This window comes from Urocitellus parryii, chromosome 8, assembly GCF_045843805.1.
Source record: "Urocitellus parryii isolate mUroPar1 chromosome 8, mUroPar1.hap1, whole genome shotgun sequence".
Taxonomy (NCBI): domain Eukaryota; kingdom Metazoa; phylum Chordata; class Mammalia; order Rodentia; family Sciuridae; genus Urocitellus; species Urocitellus parryii.
In genome coordinates, this window is record NC_135538.1 from 37,565,626 (window position 1) to 37,584,078 (window position 18,453).

The 18,453-nt window shown below is 38.4% G+C and overlaps 1 protein-coding gene across 1 annotated transcript in view; it reads right to left on the minus strand.

Moving 5' to 3' along the window:
• Ncoa7 (nuclear receptor coactivator 7) overlaps positions 1-18,453 on the minus strand; it is a 120,169-nt gene that overhangs the window by 13,149 nt on the left and 88,567 nt on the right. The window lies entirely within an intron of this gene.

Sequence of the window (18,453 nt, forward strand, 5' to 3'; positions counted from 1 at the left end):
TTGCTAATTGGGAAATTTCCTGCTGTTGAGATTATCTCTAAAAGTGGCTTCTAAACTCAGAAAATAAGAACCAAGAAATGAAAACAAAAGTCCACAAGCACTGAGAACTATTAAACCTGTCTTTTAATCTATGGGAAAACTGAAAAAAAGAAAAACTTGATATTTACACCAAATATTTCTTCCTCATTGAGTTTTCATTTCACTGGATACTTGTATTCACTGAGAAAAAAAATGTTGATCTAAAACCTTAGTTGGGAGCAAAGATAAACAATATTCCTGTGGGTCTTCATGTACTATTATAATTTTAATAAAACATCTCTGATAACTAGAAAGTGTTGGGAATGACACTAGTTATCATTTTAGAATTAGAGACCCAGTTATATTAGCATAGGAATGTACTTTGCTTCTGCTTTCTCTGGTCTCTTACATGTTTAGAATATGGAGTTCTAAAGCATCTCTCCTCTCTGGGCTTAATCAATAGACAGATGGCTATTTCTGAGCAGAGACTGGGGGTTTTAGGTTTCAGTGCCTGGGTACCTATGTCTATCACAGCAGGGGAGAGGACAACAGCATCACAGAATTCTTCAAGTCTGTGATTACAAAATAATTCCAACTTGAGGGTATTGTTTGGGATAATGCTACTTTAGGATTAATTTTAAGGAGCTTATAATCATGTCAAAGTATTATCATACTACTAATAGGACTAAAGTAAAAACAAGTGTCACCCCCAAATCTGATATCCCGAGATAAAACTGGTTTTAGGTTTCCATGTTCCTCGCTGCTCTTGTCAAGTAAATACAGCTAACACACAATTCTCATTGTAACCAGAGACAAGGTGTAACTGTTATATGTAACATTATATCATATTCATTTTACCTCATTGCTGTCTTCCTCTTTAACAGCTACGTTTCATGAAATCAATAAACCACATTTAGCCTGCATTTCTGTTGTTAGGATATTTAGCTTGTAGATTTATTTGATTGAATGAATGTGTTTCAATGAATATCTGCAGGCTATACCTTTTACCATCTTTTGAATCATTTCCTCAAGATTAGTTCCCAGAAAAAGGGATTAATGTTGGCCAAAGGGCATGATTTTATAGCTCGATACTGATATTGCCAAATCAATTTTGAAAGGCTGACTTGTTTATTCAACGTGAGAGCGGTAGCTTGTATCTAAGTTTCATAAAAACCTTGCTGGACCTTTTCATCATTTAAAGGAGTTCACTTATTTAAGTTTGATCAACTCACTTTGGATTTCTTTTGAGGTTAAACAATTATTAGTGTTTTCTTCCTAATTGGAGTCATTCTTTTGTGATTTGACTCCTTGTGATTTGTGGTGTCAATATTTTTCTTTTCAATTTATGGAAGCTTTATGTAAAGTAAACATTAACGACTACCCAAAGTGTTTCCTAAGCAGTTGCTTCTGTTTTTAGAAGAATTATGTCTTTTTTCCCATGGTTTGGAATTACAAATTTTCACATATTTTAAAGGGGTATTTCCTTTCAGAGTTCTCCATCTAAACATGGAAAGTTATTACCCAAGACTAGATGTGTTATCAGTGTTATGTTCACATTTCTAATTAAAAATAAATATGGATATTGATACATGTTATGATTGAGCAGGCCTATGATTGTTATGATTCACTTTGGCTAGATCATGGTGTCCAATTTTTGGTCAAATACTAGCCTCCATGTTGCTATGAAGATAAATTTAGAGATGTAATTAACATTTAATCACTAGACTATAATAAAGCAGATTACTAGAATTCTTCCTCTAGATTTTCTTTAGACATGAGACTGTAGCATCAACTATTCCCAGGGGATCCAGCCTCCAGGCCTGCCCTCAAAATTTCCACCTTGTCAACCCCACAGTCACATGAACCAATTGCTTAAAATGTTAACTGCTAGAAATTGGAATGTGGTAGGAAAAAGACATATTCTCTATCATATATATCTTTAAATTATTTTAATTTTTGTAATAGGCAGTATATATATGATTCAATTTTAATATATATTTAACAAGGCATCCAATGAGAAGCTTCCTTCTCACATTCCTGTCTACATCACAAATAAAGGTGACTACTTTATTCACTTATTTTGTGTATTTGTAGTGTTATATATGTAGATATGAATAAATTTTTGTCTTCACTTTGTTTTTAGTATTTTCTATCTTATTTTTTCAGTTGACATCACATGCTAGTTATCTCTCCACATCAATATACTGACAGCTTCCTCATTCTTTCTTTTATACTTATATAGTATTTTGCCACATCAATTTAATGTACTTTATGTAGCCTTTCTCTATAGTTGAATAGTTGGGTTGTTTCCAAGATTGTGCTACAATAAATATGCTATGATGAATTAACTTTGTATGCACCTCATTTCATACAAGTACAGATAAAGCTATTAGATATCTTCCCAGAAATAGGATTGCTTTGTCAAACAAACAATCTGAGTCAATTTTAATTATGTAATAATATAAATCATATAATTTTACAATACCATGTTTTCCTTTATAGGGATCACCTTATTAATAGTTTTCTTCCCAATTTCTGATGAGAAATTAACTGAGAAAACATGAAATAAATCACTAGTGCAGAAAGGCTTGAGAAGTGTAAAATTCTAATTCTTCTAGTTTTCTCAATACTTAACAAGTTGAGTCCATCTTAAATATATTCTGGAGTAGAGTTGAGAATTAAGTATACTTTGCTCTAACTTTTGGAAAAGGAGACATTTATTTTGTATCTGTTCACATGACAAAATATTCAAATATAAAAAACACAAATTACTTGTTGCTAACTTACTTGTGAGAAAGACAAAAGCTGCCTTTCCCACCTGGGCTCTAGCTCATTACTATTACCATCTGCTAGGCCTTCAGGTTGCTGGAAGTGAGGCTCTGGTGTTTTCCTGTTGGGCATAAACCACTTCATAGAACTTTAGTATCAGGTGAGGCCACCCTATGACAGTGACGAATGGAGACAAAAACAAGACTGCTCTGCAATCATTTCTGAATACAGAGAAAAACAAGACACTGTGCAGCCACAGAACAAGCAAACACCCCTTAATCTGAGTACTATAAATGACTGTGCTTCTTTACCAATTACAGCATTTGTAAAGGTTAAATTTAAGTTTTTCTCTCCTGTTAAGTTTAAGTTTTTCTTTTCTGTAAGTTTAAGTTCTGTTTTCCTGGATCCCGAAACTTATGTTAAAAACAGTTACTTATGTCAAAATGTACCCTGGCCCAACACCCCCTGACAATACACATGATAATTCTGTAATGGTTATTTTGTAACAACCCCACTCTGGCACCCTAACTGCCATATGAACTTCCCTGTTTAAACACTGTATAAAAACTCTGCTTAAGCTGTACTCAGGGCTCCAGTTTCTCTCAGGAGAACTCTGGGCCCCAGCATGCTGATCCTTGCCCCCCCCCCCCCCAATAAACCCTTTGCTTTTGCATGAGACAAGTCTCTTGGTGGTCTCTTCCTCCGACGTTTGCCTGACCCTAACACATTAGTCTTGCTAGTCTTGAAACTCCCAAACTTCCTTCTGATGAGAATGGAAAAAAAAAAAAAAAAAAGAAAAAAAAACCTACCACTGGCCCGTGTTGGGGTGACAGGTTCTCTGACTAGCACGGCCTGGCTAAATCTACATATGTACATCACTAGGCTTTGTTTCCATAAATTGTGATAGTTTCTGAAGGACCTGTGGAGAAGCAATCTAGCTGCTTCTTCACAGTTTAATCAAACTGAGTAAGATTCCTTTTCTCCATAATTTGCTAATTTCTTATTGCAGGCAGGTGGCCAAATCCGGCCAGCTGGGATCCAGACAGGTTCCCTTGGCTTGGCTGCCAGTAATAGTCTTTCTCATTTAAAGATAAAAGACACCCAATCATGGAATTATCCCTGCTTCCTTAAATCCTCCCCTCAAATCACCTAATTCAATCCCAGATTCTGTAAATCCTTTCTAGCACTACCCTTTTATTTTTACAGTGCTGAGGATGAAACCCAGGACCCCACACTTGCTAGGCAAGCCCTCTACCACTGAATCATACCCTCAGCCCTCTAACACGTTTTTACTGGGTGAACCATAGTTCCCTACGATGTGTTTTGTCACACAGAATCAACCTGACTTGTTAAACCACCGGTGTGTTCCTGGATGACTCTGGATGGACATCAATGTCCTGACACTTCCTGCACACCCAAATGTCAGTTCCTTTGTCTTGGTGAAGCTTTTTTTTTTTTTTTTTTTTTTAAATATTAGAGCCTGTGGGGTTATTGGTTATCACTTAATTCAACTATCTTCCCTTAGACATAAGGACTGAGGGATCTGAAGTCAACTATCAGTATCACAACCAGGCCTAAACCTCTTGAGGTGGCAATCAGGGTTCTTTCTACCACATTATGGAGCCTCTACTTATTCCACATTGACTTCTGAACCACTTCCCAGTTCATTTCCTAGTTATGACACAAGACATTTTTATTACTTCCTGGACCCACTTTACATGAAGGATTGCGTATTCATCCACTAACATTGGATCCTCATTGTGATGTTATCATTGAACACCGAGTGAAGAAGCAAACATTCTGAAAAGACTTAGAGCTTGTGCTGTCATGTATTCTTGTGCAAGAGAACAAGTGAATGAGAGATGAGTCACAGATTTGCAGTTAAGATAGTATTCCTTCCTAGATGTAAGAAGAAAATGTTGTGAAAAGTGCAAGTCTATAAAGATTTTAAGGAGAGAACCTATGTCAGCAATTGCCAGTCAGTTCCATTTCAGGTGACAAAGACATTAAATTGCTCAGGGTGAATATTTCAACTGTCCCACTTATTTATACCAATACAAGATATGTAGAATTTACTACTCCAGGGTTAGGATACAATGGGACATTCCCTGCTTGATCAAGACATCTCATTCCCATAAACCATTGGGAAGCTTAGAGAGAGGGAAGATTTGTATAAGGTTCAAAGAACTTCACAAGGAAAAGCATAATGCCCAATGTTTTCTCTTTTGAAATTCAATATTATTTGAGTTTCTCAGATGAATTAAGGTGGGTCAACAGAGGTAAGCCCATAGCTAAGGATAACACTCCCTTCTCTACCCCAACATTCTTAAGGGGAAACTCTCCAAGAGGGAAGGAGGTACTCCATTCTTGCTAGGATTACTTTGGGAGCAGACAGATTTGGGCATAGTGTACTTCTAATTCTGAAGTTTAGACCAAGCCCCTGCCACTTGGGCATGCTATGAAAGGAAAGGCTGCATAGGTATATATGTGTGTAGCAAGTAGGGGTGGGTGGTGTGGTCAATTCTGGCATATAGCATTCTTGCCTGCTAGTGGCATTCTTCCTAGAAAAAATAGCTCAGCCTGGGACAACAATCTATGGGAACCAGGGGAGGGGGCTCATCCCAAGCCTTTTCTTTCAGGAATGCTGGCTTTTCAATGAATGATAAATCAAAACTCTGTTTTGTTTTTTCCCAGAGTGGTCTATTCTGAAGCAGCCAATGGTGGGTCAAGGTCAAGAGCAGTCAGGGGCAGGCCTTTACATTGGTTGATCACTGGGCTTCTTGCAATTTCCACAGGAGGAAGGTCTCTAGAGATGGCAAAAGACGATTCTCAAAACACCATACAATAAAGACTCAGTCATAAAAATGTTAGTATAAAATAGAGAAACAACCTTATGGTGCAGCCAGAGCTGATGGAATGTAATGCTACCTATAAAGAAAAGCTGTGATTCTCTGTCTCAAGGACCTTACATTGCCCAGTACCTCTATGAGGCAAGAATTACTGTGTGACAGAAAGATAAGGAAATGAAGGTTGTGTGATTTGACAAAGTGTCCAAACACCTCATCCCTAGATACTTTCCAGTCAGTCTAAGATGGCTGCCTATTTAATAAATGCTGAACTCCAAGGAGGTAAGGTGCATTTTTTAAAAATCTGTCTATAGCCAGGGGTCATTGGTCAGTTTCTTCTTTGGCTTTTGGTTTTATCAGTGAAGCCAAAGTAGATTCTGGGTGGTTCTAAGGGCACACGCTTCCCAGGCCCCATTCCTGCCCCTGCCCCTTTTACCAGTAAGCTCACAGGACTAGCTTTCAGGCCCAAGGACCACCAGTCAGTACTTAGCTCCTTTCTTGGGGAAGTGGGTCAGCAGCCCTGAATAGCCTCCTTCCTCTGTCCAGGCAATGGGCTCTGTCTCTGCAGCCAACAGTTGCTTCTTGCGTGGGAAGTCTCAGGTAAAATGAGACAGGAAACTTCAAATGCTCATTCTTCCGTGGGGCACCCTGATGGGAAACCTTTAGTCTTTTCCCTTAGATATTCTGGGCACTAGTGCACCCAAATTTCATTCAGTGTTAGTTCCCAGCATAATAGGCCCTCACTGTCTTATACAAAAAGGGCCCTCATGCTATTATGCCCATGAGGGAAAAGGAGAAGGAATGAAGAACTGAAGTCATCTGCTCTACAAGAGAAAATTCAAATCCATTTAGAATCAATTTGCTTACTTAAGTTCAACCGCCCTTGGAGACCAAATGGAAGGAAAAAATATCCCTAATTCTAGCTCTACTTCTGCTTAATGTCCTTTGTTTATGCTATTTACACTATTTAATTGGGGAAGGACAGGATATGACTTCATCTTTATTTAGTTTTTTAAACTGGATTACAGTTACCTTAAGTTTACTTAGTCTAATTCTTGGAATGGTTCTTTTTGACTAACGGGAGTTTCCTAATAGTTTCCAAACTAAACCTTGACCCCTTTTTACAGAGGTCTGTTTACAGACCTCAAGTCCCCAAATTCCCCTCCTTGTCCCTTTGCCTTCTGCCTTGCCCATGCCTTCCTGCTGACAGTACTTGCCTTGCTCTCCCTTTGCCCTCTCCTCCTCCTCCACTTCCCATTTAGGTCCTACTGGATTTATACTTCCAACCCAATCTTTTCCCCTTGCTCTCACTAGTGCCCCTGATAACCTACTTCCTCTGTGCCTGCCCTTCCAAGCCACCTCCTATAGAAACAGCCACACTCACTGATCTAAATCCTCTTTGGGGTTGATGAACATTGCTGGTTTGGCTCCTTCATGTGTAATGGATCCAGTACTAATCAGAGGCACCCAACCTCGGTGAGGAAAAGCCCTCCCTAAGTGAATCCCCACACTCACTGTGGTTCTCTTCCTTTTGTACACCATCCAGTTGCTACTCCTCTTCACCCTCTCATGCCCTCTCTTCTTCTCCCTGCCTCCTTTCTGAGCAGAGGATGGTCTACTGAACTATTAGAATGTGTCCCCTGCCATCTCCCATAATGATCTATTTCTTCAGAAGAAGTACTTCCTTTTCTTTGTTTTCTGGGTGCTGGGGATTGAACCCAGGACCTTGAACCTGTCAGGCAAGCACACTGCATCCCCAACCCAGAAGCCTCTTCTCTGACACTCTGACAGTCCCACTCAAGGAGTGTGGGAAGCCGTTCTCGCACGTGATTAAGCTACCTCCCTGGCTAGGTGTGAGGTGCTCAGACCAGCTGTGTCAGAGCTTCTTCCCCACCCTTCCCAGGTGCCAGGGCTTGTCCGTGTGGGGGTGTGACTGACCATTGACCTGGAAACCAATCACTGACCCTGACCTTGGAATGCTGTCCCCCTCGACCTTCATTGGATGGAATTTTCCCCTGAATTTTTTGTTCCCCAATAAAAGCCCACTCTCTGGCGTGCCTCTCTCTCTCCTGCTGGTCTCTGGTATAAACCTTGCTACCACCAGGTGGCTAGAGGCAGGAGCGGGGAGAAGCCGTCTCTTAGCTGGGCAAGAAAAAAGGTAAGTTGAGTGTCTTTTATTTGATATCTCTAGTTAACTTCTATGTTTGGAACCTCTAGTATGAAGCTAGCGTGCTGGTCGCACAACAGAGTGGGTATTTCCGCCATCATTTCCATCCCTGCCCTCCCATCCTTTCGATCCCTCTATTTCCTTCATCTTGATCCAGAAGCTTACTTGCATTCCCCGTCCTTAAAAAAATGTTTCTGGAAGTTTCTTTCTTCCTAAAGCCCCTTCCCATGCTTCACTCTCCCTTCAGAAAAAAAGTGGGTTATTATATTTTCCAACTCCTTTTCATTTCTGAATTTCCCTACTTTGATTTTATTAACCTTTTAGCATATGCCCTTGTTAAATTAAACCTGGTTCAAACAGTTTGGCTCTGTTTCTATGGGCCAAACTTTCTGGAACGAGACAGTTTTAAAAATCTTTTTCCTTTTCTCACCACCAGTGAAACTGATTTTTTCCAAGTCACCAACTATGCAAATCAACACTATCTCAGTCATCATCTTCTTGACCTCAGAAAATGGCTATTGATGGCTTTTTTGATACTCCCTCAGTGACTCACTCTGTGGTTTCCCATGAATCAGCTGCCCCAGGACACTGTCCAGGGCCTCTGGCTGACCCAACACCAGCATCACTAATTACAGCTGCCCTGGCTGCTAACTGGTCCTGAAGCGGTGGGTTTGAAACCTATAGGCAGAAAACTAGGTCAAGGACTGGGTCCTAGGAAAAGAGGAAGCCGAAGTTGTTCTGGAAGGAGGCCAAGAAAGAACAAAGAGGTGGCCGAAGTTGTTCTGGAAGGAGGCCAAGAAAGAACAAAGAGGTGGAAGTGAGCTTATTGTCTCTCCATGGATTTTAGGATGAATTCAAACTCCACGGGGGTTTCCTGGAAGCTTTGTTTCACGCCATTCTCCAAAATGCTCTCTGCCCCAGCCACATGCTCCAGCATCTTTGCTCTAGCATCTAGTCTGGCTCTGTGTTCATGCTATTCTTCCTTTCTCTTTCCTTCCCCTCTCTCCATCTCACTCTCTCTCTTTTTCTTTCTTAGAGCAATGAAAAAAGTTAGCCATCTGGAGTAGCATCTCAGGTTGGGGTCAGGGACAGCTTCCCAGGGACCGGGGGAGAACTAGGTGTTGGGAGAGGCTGAAAATGTCTATAGTTGGAGGAAGGGGAGATGGCACCCTCTGGAAGGACATGTACAAAGATGTGTCTTTTAAGGAGCAGGGTCCCTGTAATAAAGACAAATTATACAAGGCAGAGAGAAAGGACAGTGCAGTCAGGTCTAACAGAGGCCTCTGTAATGGAGTCAGGACTGTTGAGAGGCAAGAGATCTAGGTTCTACATTGGACGACGGCCTGGTGGTGGGAGGGAAACAAACTATCCTAATATAGGATCAAGACAATGAGGCAAGCCAGCCAGTGTCCCAGCTGAGGCATTTGTGGGGAGTAAAAACTCAACTGGCAGGGGTGGAATCACTGAGGAAAGAAGGAAGGTGCGGGACTCACCCTTTATGGAATGGCAGGAGATAAGATAGAAGATGTAGCTGGTGGGTCATTGAGTCACAGAGAGTCTTAGGCATAAGATAAAATGCTTAGACCATATCCTGAGGCCACTACCTTCCAAAGCGTGGCACCGGTGGCCCCAGTCTCTTCAGAAGATACACAGAAGAACACATTTTAATAGTTATGAGCTTCTATAAAGGCCATTTATAATAAACACAATAAGCAGATATGACTGCTCAAGAAGAGGTTAAGTAAAAATATTTTTAAAATTTGTGATGATTTGATTTAAGTAATTTAAAGACAACTATTAAGTAAAAATGGCATGGGGATACAGGGACCTTTGCAAAGGGAAGAATTTGTGTCAGCAGCTGAAGACTCGATGTCTCCATGGGCCATACCTGCACACAGGTAGCAGGGAAGATGCATGACCAGATCTGGAGTTTTCTAGGACTGTAGGGTGTCAAGAAGGGAAGGCCAGGAGGAGACAGGACTGTCCAGAAACAAAGGCTTCGTGCTAGGGTCACAACAGTGATCCAGGTAAGAGATGCTCAGAGCTAGACTTCAAGTGTGGTGGTGAGCTTAGAAAGACACCCACCATGGACACTCTGGGCACCAAAAGAGCCCATCTAGCAATGGTATTCACTCTGGCACTCAGGCATTGTTTAGGCTTTCTGTTTAATCTCAGACTTGGGCTTAATCACATTTCTTCATAAACTTCAAAAACGTCTTCCTCTTCAAGTAGAGGAAGGGGATTGAAGGGGGCGAGAGAAAGGACACGACAAAGGAAGAGCAATGGAATGAATCTGACCCTAACATTCCTATGTACGTATATGAATGGATCCCAGTGAATCTCGACTGCATGCAATCTACAAGGCACTAACTTAAAAACAAAAACAAAACTATAAATGAATAACAGAAAGATCAGTAGAATAGAGAAGGGAACAGGGGAAGGGAGGAGGGAAGGGAAAGGGGAAGTGTTGGGGAGTGAATTAGAGCAAATTATATTCTATGCTTGTATAATTATGTCATAATGAACCCTATTATTATATATATATATATATATATCTAAAAGGAACTAATAAGAAAAAAGAATAAAAAGGGGGGAAAGTCTTCACCTTCAACAAGGCTCTTTCAGGGCTTTATTCACCCCAAAGGAGACACCACATTTATGATACAAATCCCTATTTAGCAGATAATGTTGTCCTCTCTGAAGAAGAGATTAAAAGAGGGTGAATGATACAAGCTCTTGGAAAGCAGTGCTTGACCTCAGAGGCAACAAAGCATTGCAGACTGAAGGAGAAGTAATAGCAGCAGCAGCAACAAAATTTCCTTTTGTGTTTGGATGAGCTCATTTATTCTCACTGTGACCCCAGGAGGTAGCCACCATGACTATTATTCCTATTTAGTGAATAAAGAGACAGATTGTTACACACAGATTAACTGGCCCAAGGTCACACAGCACAACAGGGCTGGACAATAAATGATAAACCTCAGGGCGGTTTATGGTCTTCAGCAGTATGCTTTGCCATTTCCTTGATGATCAGCCTGACTGCCCTACTTTTACCACTTTATGAGCACCTGTCCCTGACACAGTTGCAGGGCTGGGAGACAGAAAACCTGATGGGGAACTAAGAGTTGACACTTGGGGTGAAACATTATTCTACTACCATTCATACCTTAGGTATGTGGACTTTAGGTATGATTACCATCTTATTTCATTGAACAAGATTCATTAGTAGTTATGGTAGGATTCCCTATTGCTTCCCTTCACACTCTTATTATTATTACTATTATTATTATTTTTAGATGGAGTCTCATTTTTTTCCAGGTCCTGGGATCAAGTGATCCTTCTAATTCAACCTTACAAGTAGCTGGGAAAACAGGCGTGTGCCACCATGCCCAGTTCTCCCACTTAAAAAAAAAAAAAAAATAGCTGTGAGTAAAGAAAAAGGCCTGAGTTCCCAAACTGGTTCCACCTGTCATGAGCTGGAGGCTTTGGGAGGGTTTGTTAATCTCTCAGCTTCTTAAAAGAAAATAAGAAAGCTTCTCTTCTAGTGGTAACAAGAACACTAAGGGTGCAAGGAAGTTTGTTCTACTTTCAGACATATTTTTAGAAACTCCCTTCTATGTGGTGAACTGAAATGCTACCATGTAAATCAAGAAATGACCAAAATGATCCAGAGGTCATTGGAATATTATTTTCCTATCAAAGGCTACTTGACTTGTGGGAAAAGAAAATAGGACTGCATACAACAAAATATAACCTAGAAACTAGACACTTGACTCAAATATTATAAACAGATGTGCTGAGGGTATAGCTCAATGACAAAGCAAGTGCTCAGAATGCAGAAGACCCAGGACTCAACCCCCAACACCACACACAAGTGCACACACACACATACATGATAAGCAGGAACCGTTAAATAACTTAATTGCTATTACATTAAAAACATACTTCAGACTGTGATGTAACCCAGAGAATGGGAAAAACTGAAATAAAGAATGTGGCCTAGAAAGTACTGAAGTACATATGCATGTAGCCCCAGAGGCCACTTGCTTTGTTGATTATAAATTATTCAGATATACTTTAGTCTAAAACCTCCGGAGGTTCCATTTCTGAATACAGCCTCGGAAACCCAATAGAGCCTCAGAAATGCATAGAGGTCAGAGCTGGAAAAGCACCACCTTTCAAAATCCAGTCTCAATGGCCTGGCTGAAGGACCTTCCATGAAATGGTACTTTCAAGGTCTTTTCCAGTGTCAATCTTCTACAACTCCAAATTAAACCAGTGCTTAGTAATGCCCTGGTATTGTGTTCGTTTTTAAAGGGTCTCAGGGTATCTATCGAAAGAAAATTTTATTTACAGCATCAAATGTTTTGACATTTTATTTACAACCTATCAATTTTTCATGTCTATTTCACAATGTGACTGCAGTTGATAATATTGTATTATATACAGTAGTGTCCTCTTATCCCCAGTGATTATGTTCTAAGACCCCAGGAGACGACTAAAACTGGAGAGTACCATACCTTATATATACTACATTTCCCCCTTTGCAAATTAACTATGATAAAGTTTAATCTATAAGTTAAGCATAGTAAATGATGAACCACAATAATAAAATAAAATAATTATAACAATATGTTGTAATAAATATTGTGTGAAATGTTCTCTTTCTCTTCCTCTCTTCCTGTCTCAACATAGTTATTGTACTCACCTTTTATTCTTGGGCTGATGTGAGATGAAATCATGCCTACATCATAAGATGATGTGATGACATAGGCATTGTGACTTTGTGGTAAACTACTACATAAGATTTTCTTAAATGTAAGTGCTGAGATACTGCAATAGTCAATCTGATATCCCAGGTAACTACTATGTGACCATAGCGGGGTAGTGTATGGATACAGTGGACAATGGTATGGTTCACATCCCTCTACAGGATGGCACAAAGTAGCACCAGATTTCATCACATTATTCAGAACTGTGTGCAATTTAAAATGTATGAATTGTTTATTTTTGGAATTTTCCATTTAATATCTTAGAACCACAGTTCATCACATGAAACAAACCTTAAAAAGTAAAAATGCAGATAAAGGGGGGACTATTGAAATTTGTTAAAAAGTGTTCTTATCAGAATAGACAATATTAAAAAAAAAGAATGAAAAAAAATAGTTACCATGTCAGGTGACAGACATGTTATTGATTGTCATATATATTCCACAATGTCCATAAATATGAAATCACCATGTTATAGCCCTTAAAGATGTATAGTTTTTGTCAATCTACCTCAATAAAGCTGGAAAAAAAAAACCTTCTTTTTTTCTGGTTTCCCAAAGACAGCAGGAAAGCTCAAACAAACAAAACACACAAAAAACCCCCCAAAAACAATCACTTAAAAATAAGTAAAAACTAAAAGTTTATGTTAACATCAATGCTGGAGGTCTTAGGATGGCATTCCATAGCTTAGACTCAGCAGTGATAGCATTCATATTGATCTTCTTACTTTTAAAAAATTAAACAATAGTCAATACTCAAAAATTGGGAGACCTTACACATATAATCCACTTTTTATCTTATTGGAAAAAGATACAGAGGGCAAACACCACCAGGACCATATGCCCACACAGCTGCAGAGGTTCACAGCAGGTGTTCCTAGAGCAGGGCTCTGCAAATGACCCCGCTCCCCAGCCTCCCTCACCTCCATTCCCTGCAGGCATTTAGATTTGCAATAGAGAAACCCTCCTCCCACTTAGCTGCAAGACCCCAACAGATGTCTTAAACCCCAAATAGTACCCAAACTACATAAACCTTTTTTTTCCATACACACATATCTATGATATAGTTTAATTCATAAATTAGGCACAATAAGTAAAATGTAATACTTATATACCAGAATAAAAGTTGTGTGAATGTGGTCTCTCTCAAAATATCTATTGCACTACTGTGTATTTTAAGATTGCAGTTACAGATAACTGAACTCATGGAAAGCAAAACCCGTGGATAAGGGGATTGCTGCAATTCCTGTTTCTGCATACTTAATCCAAAATAGTGTGTGCATCACTGATAGGCAGAGATTAATTAGCATGCAGTGAAAAGAGGACTAAAATTACTCCTCAGAGTGCTGGCACTCGCTCCTCCACCAAAAAGCACAGCCACCACTGTGAAGAGCTTCCTTAGAAAGGAGGTTATGATTCCAGGACCACAGGTCTGATGTAGAGCCAATGATTAACTCAAGACATTGGCCAAGGCTGGTTTCTGAAGCTACTGAAAGGCAGCTGCTTGATAAGATATTTCTGGAAGGTAATAAATTTCTAGAACTCCGAGGTGGTGAAATAAAAGGTACAATATTGGGGAAAGGACTAAAGAGTAAGCAATCACTTCAAAACCTTTAAGGTACTTTTCAAAACAGAAGAGAAAGTATTCATGTCAGTGATTAAAAATTCGGTGACATCTTCAGTAGGTTTCCAAAATTGCTATTAAATGGGGGAGAAGAAGGGCAATTCATGTCAGATTGATTTGGAAATAATTTGGTAATCTTTTTTCTTTTCTTTTCTTTTCTTTTCCTTTCTCTCTCTCTCTCTCTCTCTCTCTCTCTCTCTCTCTCTCTCTCTCTCTCTCTCTCTCTCTCTCTTTCTTTCTTTCTTTCTTACCAGAGATTGAACCCAGGGGTTCTTAACCCCTGAGCTATACTCCAACCCTTTTAAAAATATTTTATTTAATGATAGGGTCTTGCTAAATTGCCTAGGGCCTCCTTAAATTGCTGAGATTGTCTGAACTCACTATCCACTTGCCTAGGCCTGCTGAGCTGCTGGGATTACAGTCACTCACGTGCCACCATGCCCTGCAGGAATTTCTCTTTATTAGCAACATTCTCAGCTTAAAACATCACAGTAAAATTACCGTATATAGAGGATTAAAAATAGGAAAGAAAGAAGTCAACTTATCACTGTTTACAGGTGATATGATCTTATACTCAGAATATTTTTAAAAACTCCACCAAAATACTGCTAGAGCTAATAAATAAATTTAGCAAAGTAGTAGGTTACAAAATCAACATACAGATATCAATAGCTTTTCTAAATACCAACAATGAATCTGCTGAGAAAGAAATCAGAAAACAATTCCATTCATAATAACATTTAAAAAAACTGGAATAAATCTAACCAAGGATGTGAAAGCCCTCTATAATGAAAACTATAGAACATTGAAGAAAGAAATTGATAAACGTAAGGTCAACACTCCAACATGTGGGTCTAGGTGATAACTCTCTTCATAGGATCCCTAAAGCTCAGAAAAACATGCCATCATGGCATCAAATTAAAATGCTTCTGCACAACAAAGGAAACAATTAGGAAAGTGAAGAGGATTAATATCCAGAATACGTAAAAAACTCATAAAATTTTGCACCAAAAAAACCCCACCAAATAACCCAATTAATAAACAGGCAAATGAATTAAACAGACATTTTTCAAAAGAATAAATACAAATGGCCAGCAAATATATGAAAAAATGTTCAACATCATTAGCAATTAGGGAAATACAAATTAAAACTATATTGAGATTTCATTGCATACCAGTCAGAATGGCAGTCATTGAGAATAGAAACAATAATAAATGCTGGAGAGGACATGGAAAAATAAAGAAAATTTTTATACTGTTGGTAGGACTGTAACTTAGTGCAACCACTATAAAATTCAGTGTGGAGGTTTTTCAAAAGACTAGGAATGGAACCATGATATGACCCAGCTATACCACTCTTCAGTATTTATCCTAAAGAATTAAGATCAGCATACTATCGTGATATGTGCATACCCATGTTTATAGCAGCACAATTCACAATAGTCAAACTATGGAACCAGTATAGATGTCCATCAGCAGGTGAGTAGATATAAAGAAAATGTGGTATATATACACAATAGAGTTTTATTCAGCCATAGTGAAGAATGAAATTATGTTATCGCAGGAAAATGCATGGAACTCAAAAACATGTTAAGGGAAATAAGCCAAACTGAGAAGGTCAAGGGCCATTATGTTTTCTCTCATATGTGCAAGCTAGAGTGTAAAAGAGAAAAGAAAGTTGTTGGTGGTGGTGTGGATGTGTGACTGCATGTAAAGCAAAGGGAGATCAGTAGAATAGATGAAAGGAACCAGAGAGTTGGTGAGGGGAGTACTGGGGAGGGATAATGGCCAAATAATATTGTTATACTGTGTGCATGGTACTAGTATAGAACAACAAATTCCATTCTTGTGTACAACTATAATGCCCCAATTTAAAAAAAAAAAAATGTGGAGAAAAGAAAAAACGATTACAGTCTAGGCTGGGAGTATAGCTCAATGTGGAATGTATGGAGCCTGGGTTCAATCACCAGGAAGGAGAAGGAGAAGGAGAAGGAGAAGGAGAAGGAGAAGGAGAAGGAGAAGGAGATAGATTACAGTATGACAGAATGATATGTGGTACTTAAAAATCATAGGATTTGTATTCATACTCTGAAATATACCTGGTTTGGCTGAGTATATTCTAAGTTGTTCCAGAAAGTACATTAAAGAATGTTCAACCCTGAGGTCGTCTTAGAACAGTGATTAAAGATTCCAGTTTAGCCCTGATCCTACTAAAAGTAAGGTGACTTTTGATCAGAAAATTCCACATTAACTATAGTTAAAAGATTTCATGCTAGAAAACTAGGTCAGCTAGTAATTCCTTTAATTCATACTTTGTTCTCTAAGAATAGTGCTGTTAAAGGCATATTTCTCAGTTTCCAATGGGATTCTTAGGATTTGGACATCTTCCTATTTTAAAATGAACTTAATACAAAAATCAAATTTCTTTTTGTTTTGATTTTTGCTTCTCATTATAAAAGTTATGCATGCTTACTAAAGGCATGCACCTGGAATATTTAATAGGAAAGAAAGACACCCTTAAGTAAAAGCAGTTTACATAATAGTGTATATATATCGTCATATAACATTATTACATTAATCAATACATAGAAAAAAGACCAAAAAGTTACACAATTAAAATGAATTGGATTTCACTTTGTGGAACAAAATTTTTCTTTTTTGTATTTCCAAAATATTATAAAAGTATATATCTTTTAATTATAAGGAATAACTAGTAACTTTGAATCTATTAGACCCATTTATCCATGTACCCATCCAATTAACATTAAGAAATATTTATGACATACTAGACGCTATGCTTTTTCTAAGACACAATGTCAAACACTTGATCCTTGCCCTCAGGAAGCTTATAGTCTAATAGGAAAAAGCCACAGAGAATCCATATTTGTAGAAGAGTTTAGGAAGTGCTGGGATGGAGGTGAGAAGATAGTGAAGGGCACCTAAATCACACAGGGCAAGTTTCATAGAGGACAAGTTTAAACTAATATATGAATTTAGGTGAGGTGGGATGGGGCAGGAAGGGAGAGATCTCAAGAATGCCATCCAAGAATTCAAATTTACATTTCTCAAAGTAGAAACATGGCCATCTGTCCGCAGAAGGATCAAAATAGAAGCAAGAGATCCAAGTAGAAGCAATCGATCCAAGAGATGTTAAGTGAATAGAATAATCTGGATATGGTGGTGACTGACCCTTGTGGGGAGGTGACTGAGAAGTAGGATTATGTCTTCATTCTGGCTTCAGGGAATGAATGGCTCATGATACCATATACCATGGATAAAACAAGAGGCACAAGTAGTGGCTATTATGAGCATAAAGCTCTACTCTAGATAGAGCTAAAAACTAAACAATGGAACATACTTCATTATAAACACCTATAAATTGTCCATGGGACAAGCTTTCCATTGAATATCTTTAGGAAAGTGCTGACCTAAAGAATAGGCACTTTGGGCTGGGGCTGTTGCTCAGTGGTAGAGCATTTACATAGCACATGTGAGGCACTGGGTTTGATCCTCAACAGCACCACATAAAAATGAATAGATAAAGTTTATATATATATATATATATATATATAACTTTTTCCTAAAAATAAGGCTTTGACTGTTCTATTCTTTGAGCTAGGCAACCATAGGGAATTCTGGAGAAATGACATATTCTACAAGAAGTAGTACTACTACTGGTCAAAAATTGAAATCTGAAATGTATACATACAACATGGATAGCACCATTTAGAATGACATACCTGTGCACTCCTGCGTACGTCACGCATTTTTATTTTGAGAGTCTAAAAATCCCAACTATAGTTAGGAATTTCAATTATGTTCAACATTATGTAAGAAAATATCATGCTTTTTAAAACAGAATCAACTCATACATGGTGAGTTTATTAAATGTGTGTACAGGCATAAAGCATAACTATATACCTTGTATAAATTCAAGGGTTTTTTGATATTAGATATTAAATAGAGAAACAGCATGTCAGAATATTTTTAATAAATGTATTATAAACTTGCATATCAAGGTAAAGTACATTTTCTAATATTAAAGGAATCACAGAAGACAAAAACTCTCAGTTCAATGTGTTACCTTACATTAAACAAAAGTTATAAAAAAGTTCCAAATCGACTTTAAGATTTTAAAGCTACATGTTTTCTTTTTTTAATCATCAAACTGGTGTTGATAAAGGATCATAATACTTAGGTTTTTCAACTCATGGGGAGGACACTTCAGTGTGGTATAAATTGCTACTACTTTCACGTGCT